Source organism: Rattus norvegicus, chromosome 2 (genome assembly GCF_021556685.1).
Source record: "Rattus norvegicus strain SHRSP/BbbUtx chromosome 2, alternate assembly SHRSP_T2T, whole genome shotgun sequence".
In the NCBI taxonomy this organism is placed as follows: domain Eukaryota; kingdom Metazoa; phylum Chordata; class Mammalia; order Rodentia; family Muridae; genus Rattus; species Rattus norvegicus.
The window spans coordinates 96112501-96125822 of NC_141535.1; the positions used below are offsets into that span (position 1 = coordinate 96112501).

Below are 13322 nucleotides of genomic sequence, written 5' to 3' on the forward strand. Positions count from 1 at the left end.
AGTGAAGCATTCACATTTTGATCATCCGTCTTGAGTTTCATTTGTTCTAGGCATCTAGGGTAATTCAAGCATTTGGGCTAATAGCCACTTATCAGTGAGTGCATACCATGTATGTCTTTCTGTGATTGGGTTAGCTCAATCAGGATGGTGCCATGTAGTCTTGGTTTCTGTTGCTTGGGTTCCTGCGCTTGCCTCTCGCCATCAGATTATCTCTAGTGTTACTTTGTTCTGCTATTTCTGACAGTGGCTAGACTGCCCTATAAGCCTGTGTGTCAGGAGTGCTGTAGACCTGTTTTCCTGTTTTCTTTCAGCCTGTTATAGGGACAGAGTGTTCTGCTTTCGGGCATGTAGTTTTTCCTCTCTACAGGTCTTCAGCTGTTCCTGTGGGCCTGTGTCTTGAGTTCACCAGGCAGGTCTCTTGCAGCAGAAAAGTTGGTCTTACCTGTGGTCCCGAGGCTCAAGTTCGCTCGGGGTGTGCTGCCCACTAGCTCTCTGCGGCGGCAGCAACCAGGAAGATATGCACCGCCCCTTCCGGGAGCTTCAGTGCACCAGGGTTCCAGATGGCCTTTGGTGTTTTCCTCTGGCGTCCGAGATGTATGTGCAGAGAGCAGTCTCTTCTGTTTTCCCAGGCTTGTCTGCCTCTCTGAAGGTTTAGCTCTCCCTCCCACGGGATTTGGGTGCAGAGAACTGTTTATCCGGTCTGTTTCCTTCAGGTTCCGGTGGTGTCTCAGGCAGGGGTCCTGCTGCTCCTGGGCCCTCCCCCACGGGAGCCCAGAGGCCTTATACAGTTTCCTCTTGGGCCAGGGATGTGGGCAGGGGTGGGCAGTGTTGGTGGTCTCTTCCGCTCTGCAGCCTCAGGAGTGCCCACCTGACCAGGCAGTCGGGTCTCTCTCCCACGGGGTCTGGGAGCAGAGAGCTGCTGCAGGCTGGGATCCGCGGGTGTGGGACTTCCAGTAAACACAGGACGTGCCCTGTGCTAGAGGAATTCTGCCTCCCTGTGTCCCAAGCTCACCAGGCAGCTTTCTTGCAGCAGAAAAGTTGGTCTTACCTGTGGTCCCGAGGCTCAAGTTCGCTCGCGGGGTGCTGCCCACGGGCTCTCTGCGGCGGCAGCAACCACGTGTCTTTTTTATATGTTGGGGAAACTTTTGGGTATATGACCAAGAGAGGTATAGCTGGATCCTCAGGCAGTTCAATGTCCAATTTTCTGAGGAACCTCCAGACTGATTTCCAGAATGGTTGTACCAGTCTGCAACCCCACCAGCAATGGAGGAGTATTCTTCTTTCTCCACATCCTCTCCAGCATCGGCTGTCACCTGAGTTTTTGATCTTAGCCATTCTCACTGGTGTGAGGTGAAATCTCAGGGTTGTTTTGATTTGCATTTCCCTTATGACTAAAGATGTTGAACATTTCTTTAGGTGTTTCTCAGCCATTCGGCATTTCTCAGCTGTGAATTCTTTGTTTAGCTCTGAACCCCATTTTTTAATAGGGTTATTTGTCCCCTGCAGTCTAACTTCTTGAGTTCTTTGTATATTTTCGATATAAGGCCTCTATCTGTTGTAGGATTGGTAAAGATCTTTTCCCAATCTGTTGGTTGCCGTTTTTTCCTAACCACAGTTTCCTTTGCCTTACAGAAGTTTTGCAGTTTTATGAGATCCCATTTGTCGATTCTTTTTTTTTTTTATTAACTTGAGTATTTCTTATATACATTTCAAGTGTTATTCCCTTTCCTGGTTTCCGGGCAAACAACCCCCTCCACCCTCCCCTTCCTTATGGGTGTTCCCCTCCCAACCCTCCCCCCATTGCCGCCCTCCCCCCAACAGTCTAGTTCACTGGGGGTTCAGTCTTAGCAGGACCCAGGGCTTCCCCTTCCACTGGTGCTCTTACTAGGATATTCATTGCTACCTATGGGGTCAGAGTCCAGGGTCAGTCCATGTATAGTCTTTAGGTAGTGGCTTAGTCTCTGGAAGCTCTGGTTGCTTGGCATTGTTGTCCATATGGGGACTCGAGCCCCTTCAAGCTCTTCCAGTTCTTTCTCTGATTCCTTCAACGGGGGTCCTATTCTCAGTTCAGTGGTTTGCTGCTGGCATTCGCCTCTGTATTTGCTGTATTCTGGCTGTGTCTCTCAGGAGCGATCTACATCCGGCTCCTGTCGGTCTGCACTTCTTTGCTGAGCCATCCATGTGGCTCCATATGTATGGGCCACATGTGGGGCAGGCTCTGAATGGGTGTTCCTTCAGTCTCTGTTTTAATCTTTGCCTCTCCCTTCCCTGCCAAGGGTATTCTTTTTCCTCATTTAAAGGAGTGAAGCATTCACATTTTGATCATCCGTCTTGAGTTTCGTTTGTTCTAGGGATCTAGGGTAATTCAAGCATTTGGGCTAATAGCCACTTATCAGTGAGTGCATACCATGTATGTCTTTCTGTGATTGGGTTAGCTCACTCAGGATGATATTTTCCAGTTCCAACCAATGCCTACGAATTTCATAAACTCGTTGTTTTTGATAGCTGAGTAATATTCCATTGTGTAGATGTACCACATTTTCTGTATCCATTCCTCTGTTGAAGGGCATCTGGGTTCTTTCCATTTTCTGGCTATTATAAATAAGGCTGCGATGAACATAGTGGAGCACGTGTCTCTTTTATATGTTGAGGCATCTTTTGGGTATATGCCCAAGAGAGGTATAGCTGGATCCTCAGGCAGTTCAATGTCCAATTTTCTGAGGAACCTCCAGACTGATTTCCAGAATGGTTTTACCAGTCTGCAATCCAACAAACAATGGAGGAGTGTTCCTCTTTCTCCACATCCTCGCCAGCATCTGCTGTCACCTGAGTTTTTGATCTTAGCCATTCTCACTGGTGTGAGGTGAAATCTCAGGGTTGTTTTGATTAACATTTCCCTTATGACTAAAGATGTTGAACATTTCTTTAGGTGTTTCTCAGCCATTCGGCATTCCTCAGCTGTGAATTCTTTGTTTAGCTCTGAACCCCATTTTTAATAGGGTTATTTGTTTCCCTGTGGTCTAACTTCTTGAGTTCCTTGTATATTTTGGAAATAAGGCCTCGATCAGTTGTAGGAATGGTAAAGATCTTTCCCCAATCTGTTGGTTGCCGTTTTGTCCTTACCACAGTGTCCTTTGCCTTACAGAAGCTTTGCAGTTTTATGAGATCCCATTTGTCTATTCTTGATCTTAGAGCATAAGCCATTGGTGTTTTGTTCAGGAAATTTTTTCCAGTGCCCATGTGTTCCAGATGCTTCCCTAGTTTTTCTTCTATTAGTTTGAGTGTGTCTGGTTTGATGTGGAGGTCCTTGATCCACTTGGACCTAAGCTTTGTACAGGGTGATAAGCATGGATCGATCTGCATTCTTCTACATGTTGACCTCCAGTTGAACCAGCACCATTTGCTGAAAATGCTATCTTTTTTCCATTGGATGGTTTTTGCTCCTTTGTCAAAAATCAAGTGACCATAGGTGTGTGGGTTCATTTCTGGGTCTTCAATTCTATTCCATTGGTCTATCTGTCTGTCTCTGTACCAATACCATGCAGTTTTTATCACTATTGCTCTGTAATACTGCTTGAGTTCAGGGATAGTGATTCCCCCTGAAGTCCTTTTATTGTTGAGGATAGCTTTAGCTATCCTGGGTTTTTTTGTTATTCCAGATGAATTTCCAAATTGTTCTGTCTAACTCTTTGAAGAATTGGATTGGTATTTTGATGGGGATTGCACTGAATCTGTAGGTTGCTTTTGGTAAAATGGCCATTTTTACTATATTAATCCTGCCAATCCATGAGCATGGGAGATCTTTCCTTCTTCTGAGGTCTTCTTCAATTTCTTTCCTCAGTGTCTTGAAGTTCTTATTGTACAGATCTTTTACTTGCTTGGTTAAAGTCACACCGAGGTACTTTATATTATTTGGGTCTATTATGAAGGGTGTCGTTTCCCTAATTTCTTTCTCGGCTTGTTTCTCATTTGTATAGAGGAAGGCAACTGATTTATTTGAGTTAATTTTATACCCAGCCACTTTGCTATAGTTGTTTATCAGCTTTAGTAGTTCTCTGGTGGAACTTTTGGGATCACTTAAATATACTATCATGTCATCTGCAAATAGTGATATTTTGACTTCTTCTTTTCCGATCTGTATCCCTTTGATCTCCTTTTGTTGTCTGATTGCTCTGGCTAGAACTTCAAGAACTATATTGAATAAGTAGGGAGAGAGTGTGCTGCCTTGTCTAGTCCCTGATTTTAGTGGGATTGCTTCAAGTTTCTCTCCATTTAGTTTAATGTTAGCAACTTGTTTGCTGTATATGGCTTTTACTATGTTTAGGTATGGGCCCAGAATTCCTATTCTTTCCAGGACTTTTATCATGAAGGGGTGTTGAATTTTGTCAAATGCTTTCTCAGCATCTAATGAAAGGATCATGTGGTTCTGTTCTTTCAGTTTGTTTATATAATGGATCACGTTGATGGTTTTCCGTATATTAAACCATCCCTGCATGCCTGGGATGAAGCCTACTTGATCATGGTGGATGATTGTTTTGATGTGCTCCTGAATTCGGTTAGCCAGAATTTTATTGAGTATTTTTGCGTCGATATTCATAAGGGAAATTGGTCTGAAGTTCTCTTTCTTTGTTGTGTCTTTGTGTGGTTTAGGTATAAGAGTAATTGTGGCTTCATAGAAGGAATTCGGTAGTGCTCCATCTGTTTCAATTTTGTGGAATAGTTTGCATAATATTGGTATGAGGTCTTCTATGAAGGTTTGATAGAATTCTGCACTAAACCCGTCTGGACGTGGGCTCTTTTTGGTTGGGAGACCTTTAATGACTGCTTCTATTTCCTTAGGAGTTATGGGGTTGTTTAACTGGTTTATCTGTTCCTGATTTAACTTCGATACCTGGTATCTGTCTAGGAATTTGTCCATTTCCTGAAGATTTTCAAGTTTTGTTGAATATAAGTTTTTATAGTAAGATCTGATGATTTTTTGAATTTCCTCTGAATCTGTAGTTATGTCTCCCTTTTCATTTCTGATTTTGTTAATTTGGACGCACTCTCTGTGTCCTCTCCTTAGTCTGGCTAAGGGTTTATCTATCTTGTTCATTTTCTCAAAGAACCAACTTTTGGTTCTGTTGATTCTTTCTATGGTCCTTTTTGTTTCTACTTGGTTGATTTCAGCTCTGAGTTTGATTATTTCCTGCCTTCTACTCCTCCTGGGTGTATTTGCTTCTTTTTGTTCTAGAGCTCTTAGGTGTGCTGTCAAGCTGCTGACATATGCTCTTTCATGTTTCTTTCTGCAGGCACTCAGCGCTATGAGTTTTCCTCTTAGCACAGCTTTCATTGTGTCCCATAAGTTTGGGTATGTTGTACCTTCATATTCAGTAAATTCTAAAAAGTTTTTAATTTCTTTCTTTATTTCTTCCTTGACCAGGTTATCATTGAGGAGAGCATTGTTCAATTTCCACGTATATGTGGGCATTCTTCCCTTATTGTTATTGAAGACCAGTTTTAGGCCGTGGTGGTCCGATAGCACGCATGGCATTATTTCTATATTTCTGTACCTGTTGAGGCCCGTTTTTTGACCAATTATATGGTCAATTTTGGAGAAAGTACCATGAGGAGCTGAGAAGAAGGTATATCCTTTTGCTTTAGGATAGAATGTTCTATAAATATCCGTTAAGTCCATTTGGCTCATGACTTCTGTTAGTCTGTCGACATCTCTGTTTAATTTCTGTTTCCATGATCTGTCCATTGATAAGAGTGGGGTGTTGAAATCTCCCACTATTATTGTGTGAGGTCCAATGTGTGTTTGGAGCTTTAGTAAGGTTTCTTTTACGTATGTAGGTGCCCTTGTATTTGGGGCATAGATATTTAGGATTGAGAGTTCATCTTGGTGGATTTTTCCTTTGATGAATATGAAGTGTCCTTCCTTATCTTTTTTGATGACTTTTAGTTGGAAATTGATATTATTTGTTATTAGAATGGCTACTCCAGCTTGCTTCTTCTGACCATTTGCTTGGAAAGTTGTTTTCCAGCCTTTCATTCTGAGGTAATGTCTGTCTTTGTCTCTGAGGTGTGTTTCCTGTAGGCAGCAGAATGCAGGGTCCTCGTTGCGTATCCAGTTTGTTAATCTATGTCTTTTTATTGGGGAGTTGAGGCCATTGATATTGAGAGATATTAAGGAATAGTGATTATTGCTTCCCGTTATATTCATATTTGGATGTGAGGTTATGTTTGTGTGCTTTCATTCTCTTTGTTTTGTTGCCAAGACGATTAGTTTCTTGCTTCTTCTAGGGTATAGCTTGCCTCCTTATGTTGGGCTTTACCATTTATTATGCTTTGTAGTGCTAGATTTGTAGAAAGATATTGTGTAAATTTGGTTTTGTCATGGAATATCTTGGTTTCTCCATCAATGTTAATTGAGAGTTTTGCTGGATACAGTAACCTGGGCTGGCATTTGTGTTCTCTTAGGGTCTGTATGACATCAGTCCAGGATCTTCTGGCCTTCATAGTTTCTGGCGAGAAGTCTGGTGTGATTCTGATAGGTCTGCCTTTATATGTTACTTGACCTTTTTCCCTTACTGCTTTTAATATTCTTTCTTTATTTTGTGCGTTTGGTGTTTTGACTATTATGTGACGGGAGGTGTTTCTTTTCTGGTCCAATCTATTTGGAGTTCTGTAGGCTTCTTGTACGCCTATGGGTATCTCTTTTTTTAGGTTAGGGAAGTTTTCTTCTATGATTTTGTTGAAGATATTTACTGGTCCTTTGAGCTGGTAGTCTTCACTCTCTTCTATACATATTATCCTTAGGTTTGATCTTCTCATTGAGTCCTGGATTTCCTGTATGTTTTGGACCAGTACCTTTTCCGCTTTACATTATCTTTGACAGTTGATTCAATGATTTCTATGGAATCTTCTGCTCCTGAGATTCTCTCTTCCATCTCTTGTATTCTGTTGGTGAAGCTTGTATCTACAGCTCCTTGTCTCTTCTTTTGGTTTTCTATATCCAGGGTTGTTTCCATGTGTTCTTTCTTGATTGCTTCTATTTCCATTTTTAATTCCTTCAACTGTTTGATTGTGTTTTCCTGGAATTCTTTCAGGGATTTTTGTGTCTCCTCTCTATGGGCTTCTACTTGTTTATTTATGTTTTCCTGGAATTCTTTCAGGGATTTTTGTGTCTCCTCTCTATGGGCTTCTACTTGTTTATTTATGTTTTCCTGGAATTCTTTCAGGCATTTTCGCGATTCCTCTCTGTAGGCTTCTACTTGTTCTCTAAGGGAGTTCTTCACGTCTTTCTTGAAGTCCTCCAGCATCATGATCAAAAATGATTTTGAAACTAGATCTTGCTTTTCTGGTGTGTTTGGATATTCCATGTTTGTTTTGATGGGAGAATTGGGCTCCAATGGTGCCATGTAGTCTTGGTTTTGTTGCTTGGGTTTCTGCGCTTGCCTCTTGCCATCAGATTATCTCTAGTGATACTTTGTTCTGCTATTTCTGACAGTGGCTAGACTGTCCTATAAGCCTGTGTGTCAGGAGTGCTGTAGACCTGTTTTCCTCTCTTTCAGTCAGTTATGGGGACAGAGTGTTCTGCTTTCGGGCGTGTAGTTTTTCCTCTCTACAGGTCTTCAGCTGTTCCTGTGGGCCTGTGTCTTGAGTTCACCAGGCAGCTTTCTTGCAGCAGAAAATTTGGTCTTACCTGTGGTCCCGAGGCTCAAGTTCGCTCGTGGGGTGCTGCCCACGGGCTCTCTGCAGCAGCAGCAACCAGGAAGACCTGTGCCGCCGTTTCCGGGAGCTTCAGTGCACCAGGGTTCCAGATGGTCTTTGGCTTTTTCCTCTGGTGTCCGAGATGTGTGTGCAGAGAGCAGTCTCTTCTGGTTTCCCAGGCTTGTCTGCCTCTCTGAAGGTTTAGCTCTCCCTCCCACGGGATTTGGGTGCCCCATTTGTCGATTCTTGATCTTAGAGCATAAGCCATTGGTGTTTCGTTCAGGATATTTTTTCCAGTGCCCATGTGTTCCAGATGCTTCCCTAATTTTTCTTCTATTAGTTTGAGTGTGTCTGGTTTGATGTGGAGGTCCTTGATCCACTTGGACTTAAGCTTTGTACAGGGTGATAAGCATGGATCGATCTGTATTCTTCTACATGTTGACCTCCAGTTGAACCAGCACCATTTGCTGAAAATGCTATCTTTTTTCCATTGGATGGTTTTTGCTCCTTTGTCAAAAATCAAGTGACCGTAGGTGTGTGGTTTCATTTCTGGGTCTTCAATTCTATTCCATTGGTCTATCTGTCTGTCTCTGTACCAATACCATGCAGTTTTTATCACTATTGCTCTGTAATACTGCTTGAGTTCAGGGATAGTGATTCCCCCTGAAGTCCTTTTATTGTTGAGGATAGTTTTAGCTATCCTGGGTTTTTCGTTATTCCAGATGAATTTGCAAATTGTTCTGTCTAACTCTTTGAAGAAATGGATTGGTATTTTGATGGGGATTGCATTGAATCTATAGATCGTTTTTGGTAAAATGGCCATTTTTACTATATTAATCCTGCCAATCCATGAGCATGGGAGATCTTTCCATCTTCTGAGGTCTTCTTCAATTTCTTTCTTCAGTGTCTTGAAGTTCTTATTGTACAAATCTTTTACTTGCTTTGTTAAAGTCACACCGAGGTACTTTATATTATTTGGGTCTATTATGAAGGGCGTCGTTTCCCTAATTTCTTTCTCGGCTTGTTTCTCTTTTGTGTAGAGGAAGGCTACTGATTTATTTGAGTTAATTTTATACCCAGCCACTTTGCTGAAGTTGTCTATCAGCTTTAGTAGTTCTCTGGTGGAACTTTTGTGATCACTTAAATATACTATCATATCATCTGCAAATAGTGATATTTTGACTTCTTCTTTTCCGTTCTGTATCCCCTTGACCTCCTTTTGTTGTCTGATTGCTCTGGCTAGAACTTCAAGAACTGTATTGAATAATAGGGAGAGAGTGGGCAGCCTTGTCTAGTCCCTGATTTTAGTGGGATTGCTTCAAGTTTCTCTCCATTTAGTTTAATGTTAGCAATTGGTTTGCTGTATATGGCTTTTACTATATTTAGGTATGGGCCTTGAATTCCTATTCTTTCCAGGACTTTTATCATGAAGGGGTGTTGAATTTTGTCAAATTCTTTCTCAGCATCTAATGAAATGATCATGTTGTTTTGTTCTTTCAGTTTGTTTATATAATGGATCACGTTGATGGTTTTCCGTATATTAAACCATCCCTGCATGCCTGGGATGAAGCGACTAATTTAAACTTATTCTTCAGATAAACTTTAGGTAAAATGCAAATGATTCCATTTTACCCATAAATAACTCTTATTTTTAGTTATTAAGAATTAATAGTAACAAGTAAGAACAACAACAACAACAACAACAACACAACAACAACAACAACAGCAACAACAACAACAGCCAGTTGACTGTTTCTTGCTTCTTTCAAGTCAGGTTTTTGAAAGGAAGAATTAGCTCTTAAATGATGCTTCCATTTTCATCTAAAGATGAAACTTTTAAGTATCATTTAATCCCCTTTCTTCTTAATTTTATTTGCCACTTCTTGGTGACTTTGTTCTGTAGCTCCAATGTGAAGAGACAATTACCATTTCTTTAATACTGCACCCCTCCCTTGAGTTCTGGAAACACATTCTTTAGTTCCGGACACTTCATCTTCTCAACTGTTTTTCCAAGGCCAATTTTAGTTAAAGACAACTACAAATAGCTTTCATTTCCATCCACATCTGGTCCAAGAAAATTATGGCATCAGTGAGGAGTGCTTTCTTTTTTTTTCTCTCTCTCTTTTTTATTGTATTTTTTCTTTATTTACATTTCTAATTTACCCCCTTTCCTGGTTTCCCCTCCAGAAACCTGCTATCTCCCCCTGCTTCGATGAGGGTGCTCCCACACACACAAGTCAACTCCCTCCCTTCTCCGTGCTTTGGCATTCCCCTACACCAGGGCATCGATCCTTGGTTGGTGGTTTAATCCCTTGGTTAATATTGTTCTTCCTATGGGTTGCAAAGCCCTTCAACTCCTTCAGTCCTTTCTCTAACTCCCCTAATGGGGACACAATTTTGGTCCATTGGTTGGCTGCGAACATCTGCCTCTGTATTTGTCAGGCTCTGGCAGGGCCTCTCAGGAGACAGCTACATCAGGCATGCACTTCTTGGCATGTGCAATAGTGTCTGAGTTCGACTACTCTACACGGGTTGGAAGCCCAGATGAGACAGTCTTTGGATGGTCTTTCCTTCAATCTCTGTTCCGTAATTTGTCTCTGTATTTCCTCCTGTGAGTATTTTGTTCCACCTTCTAAGAAGGAGTGAAGCATCCTCACTTCGGTCTTCTTTTTTCTCGAACTTCATGCGGTCTGTAATTGTATCTTGGGTATTCCGAGTTTTGGAGCTTATACTCAGTTATCAGTGAGTGCATATCATGTGTTTTCTTTTGTGATTGGGTTACCTCACTCAGGATGATATTTTCTAGTTCCATCCATTTGCCTAAGAATTTCATGCAGTTATGGTTTTTGGTAGGTGACTAGTACCACATTTTCTGCATCCTTTCCTCTGTTGAAGAACAACTGGGTTCTTTCCAGCTTCTGGCTATTGTAAATAAGGTTTCTAAGAACATAGTGGAGCATGTGTCCTTGTTATATGTTGAACCATCTTTTGGATATATGCCCAGGAGTGTTATAGCTAGATCCTTGGGTAGTACTATGTCCAGTTTTTTAAGAAACCTCCAGACTGGTTTCCAGATTGGTTATACCAGCTTGCAACTCCACCCACAATGGAGGAGTGTTCCTCTTTTTCCACATCCTCGCCAGCATCTGCTGTCAACTCAGATTTGATCTTAGCCATTCTGAGAGAGGTAAGGTAGAAACTCAGGGTGGATTTGATTAGCATTTCTTTTATGGCTAAGGATGCTAAACATTTCTTTAGGTGTTTCTCGGCCATTTGATATTCCTCAGTTGAAAAATTTTTGTTTAGTTCTGTAGTCCATTTTTTAATAGGAATATTAGATTCTGTGGAGTCTAACTTCTTGAGTTTGTTGTATGTTTTGGGTATTACCCCTCTATCAGATGTAGGATAGGAACACTTGCTTAACTGCTGTAAATTCCTTTATCTTTGATATCTCAAGTCAATCACACACCTGGAATTTGCCTTTAAAGGTCTAACAACCATTCAAGTCTTCCCATTCTCAGAGGATCTCAATGAAAGTCTTTTGACTTTTGACTTTCCTGTAGCTTTCGCAGGGGACCATCACAAGTGTCTCTTAAGAATTATTCTTCAGACCCTTCTCTTCTCAATTCTAATTGCAGTTGAAGGAAGAAGACACAGCGGTAGAAAATTGTTGCTTTTCACTGAAGATCTAACTTTGTGTCCTGAAGATAGGATTTGGTTTTCACAATGACAGCTAGTAGCTTCTTCTGAGTCCTCAACTGAAACTAAGACAGGGAGTGATTGATATTCATATTTCGATGTACTTGACAAAACTTTCATATTTGTGGTCTTCTACATTTCTAGTAAAAGTAATTACTTTAGTGTTGGTAGTCAGAAGAAATTTCTTGTTTCTCTGCATTGTCTTGATTTCTAAAGTATAATTATCAATCATTCCAAGCAATCTAGAGTAGGCATAATACGAGAGTATGTGAACTCAGTCCACAGCCATAAATCAAAACGACATCAGTGTTTTCAATGGGTTTGTTTTTAATTATACTTATGGTAGCCCTAAATGTGTTTAGGTGTCTTCAAAGACAAGAATAGAACATCTCATCACAGGAGTCAGAGTTGTGGTTTTGGTTAGACACCAAGTAGTGTGGGTAGTGGGAATAAAGGTAGGGTCTTTTGAATGAATAGTACATGTTTGCCAAATCAGATGGATTTCTTCATTCAGTTTCTCTAGTAGTTTTATTAGTCATAGAATATATTATTTTGCCTGTCATTTGTCTGTGCTTTTTATTCTAACTAATCATAGATCAATACTTTCAACTCTTGATAAATCCAATTCATTAGAAAAACTGTAGTTCTATTTGTAGCATATTATTTTTACTTGTTATCATTTGGTTGAATGTTTTCCAATATTCTGTTTTATGTGTGTGTGCTTCTGTTTCTTTTATTGTTTTTATTGCCTTTTTGGGTTTTTTTGTTTGTTTGTTTGTTCGTTTTTGCCTGTTATTCTTCTGTTTTGTTTATTTTGTTTTTAAAGCATGGGGAAAAAGGGCATGGAGTTGGATAGGAAAGATGTGGAAAGACTAAGGGGAGGGAAAACAGTAACTAAAATATATGGCATAACTTTTTTTAAGTAATTAGTTTATTTCCAGTACTTTTCCCAGTACTCTGCTATTCCTAAGAATCAGTCATTACTGAATCTGTCTAACCAGACAGAACAAGGAGTTGTTTCTTCCAAATGGAATAGTCACTCTCTATTGAAGTCCAGAATAGCCAATAAACCACAGGAAGACAGTTCTTTAGGCATCTGCTTGAAACCAACAGCTACAGTACAACTGCTGGTCAACTTTTTTAAATTAAAAGGTAAGTGAAAATATAAAAACTATTGTTGAGAGAGTATCTTATAGAGTACGCATTATCTTTCCATGTTCTAATATTCTCAGGTGTTGATGAATAACAAATTAACAGTGTAGAATCATAAATGTCCACATGTTTCTGAAAACATGTCCACAAAACTGAAATAAGAAAATAATGAGCACTCACAGTATGGGACATAGCAGAATATAATAGTCTTGGGATAGCTTGCTAGGAGGTCCAGCATTTGTATAGTATACTCCATAGACACGTTTCTCTCTTCACTCTTAGTCCAACATTATGTGCAAGATTATATTATTTATAGGAATACAATTCTAGTACTCTCAAGTTTGGAAGGTGCTAGAATCAGACATTATGTAAGTCAGGGGTTAAAACTCATCTAACAATGGTAGCGAATATCATGCCATATGCCTTTGCATTGAACTATTGTTCTTTAAGAAATTAAGTGAAGACATTCATGTTGGTGCTACACAATAAAATCAAAACAAAACCAAAAAACAATAAAAATAAATCATAAAAATTATATTTATAAGTCATACTACATTTTAATCTTCAGCATTCAGAAGAAATTTCTTAATCATTGAGCTCTTTCCATTGACACTTGGATATACTTTATTGTTTTGTGTTCATAGAATGTATTATCAGTGACATAAAATCTAACATTTCTAACCTCATGATCACATTAGGCACTGAGATTCATTTTAAACCAGTAAATCCTTTTAGAATTGTGTAAATGACAGAGTTAACACCAAAAGAGGGCTGGA

The 13322-nt window shown here is 40.2% G+C and overlaps 1 pseudogene; it reads right to left on the bottom strand.

Moving 5' to 3' along the window:
- Positions 1–12406: 12406 nt before the first annotated feature.
- LOC120101252 (small nucleolar RNA SNORA2/SNORA34 family) lies at positions 12407–12529 on the bottom strand (annotated as a pseudogene).
- Positions 12530–13322: the final 793 nt, after the last annotated feature.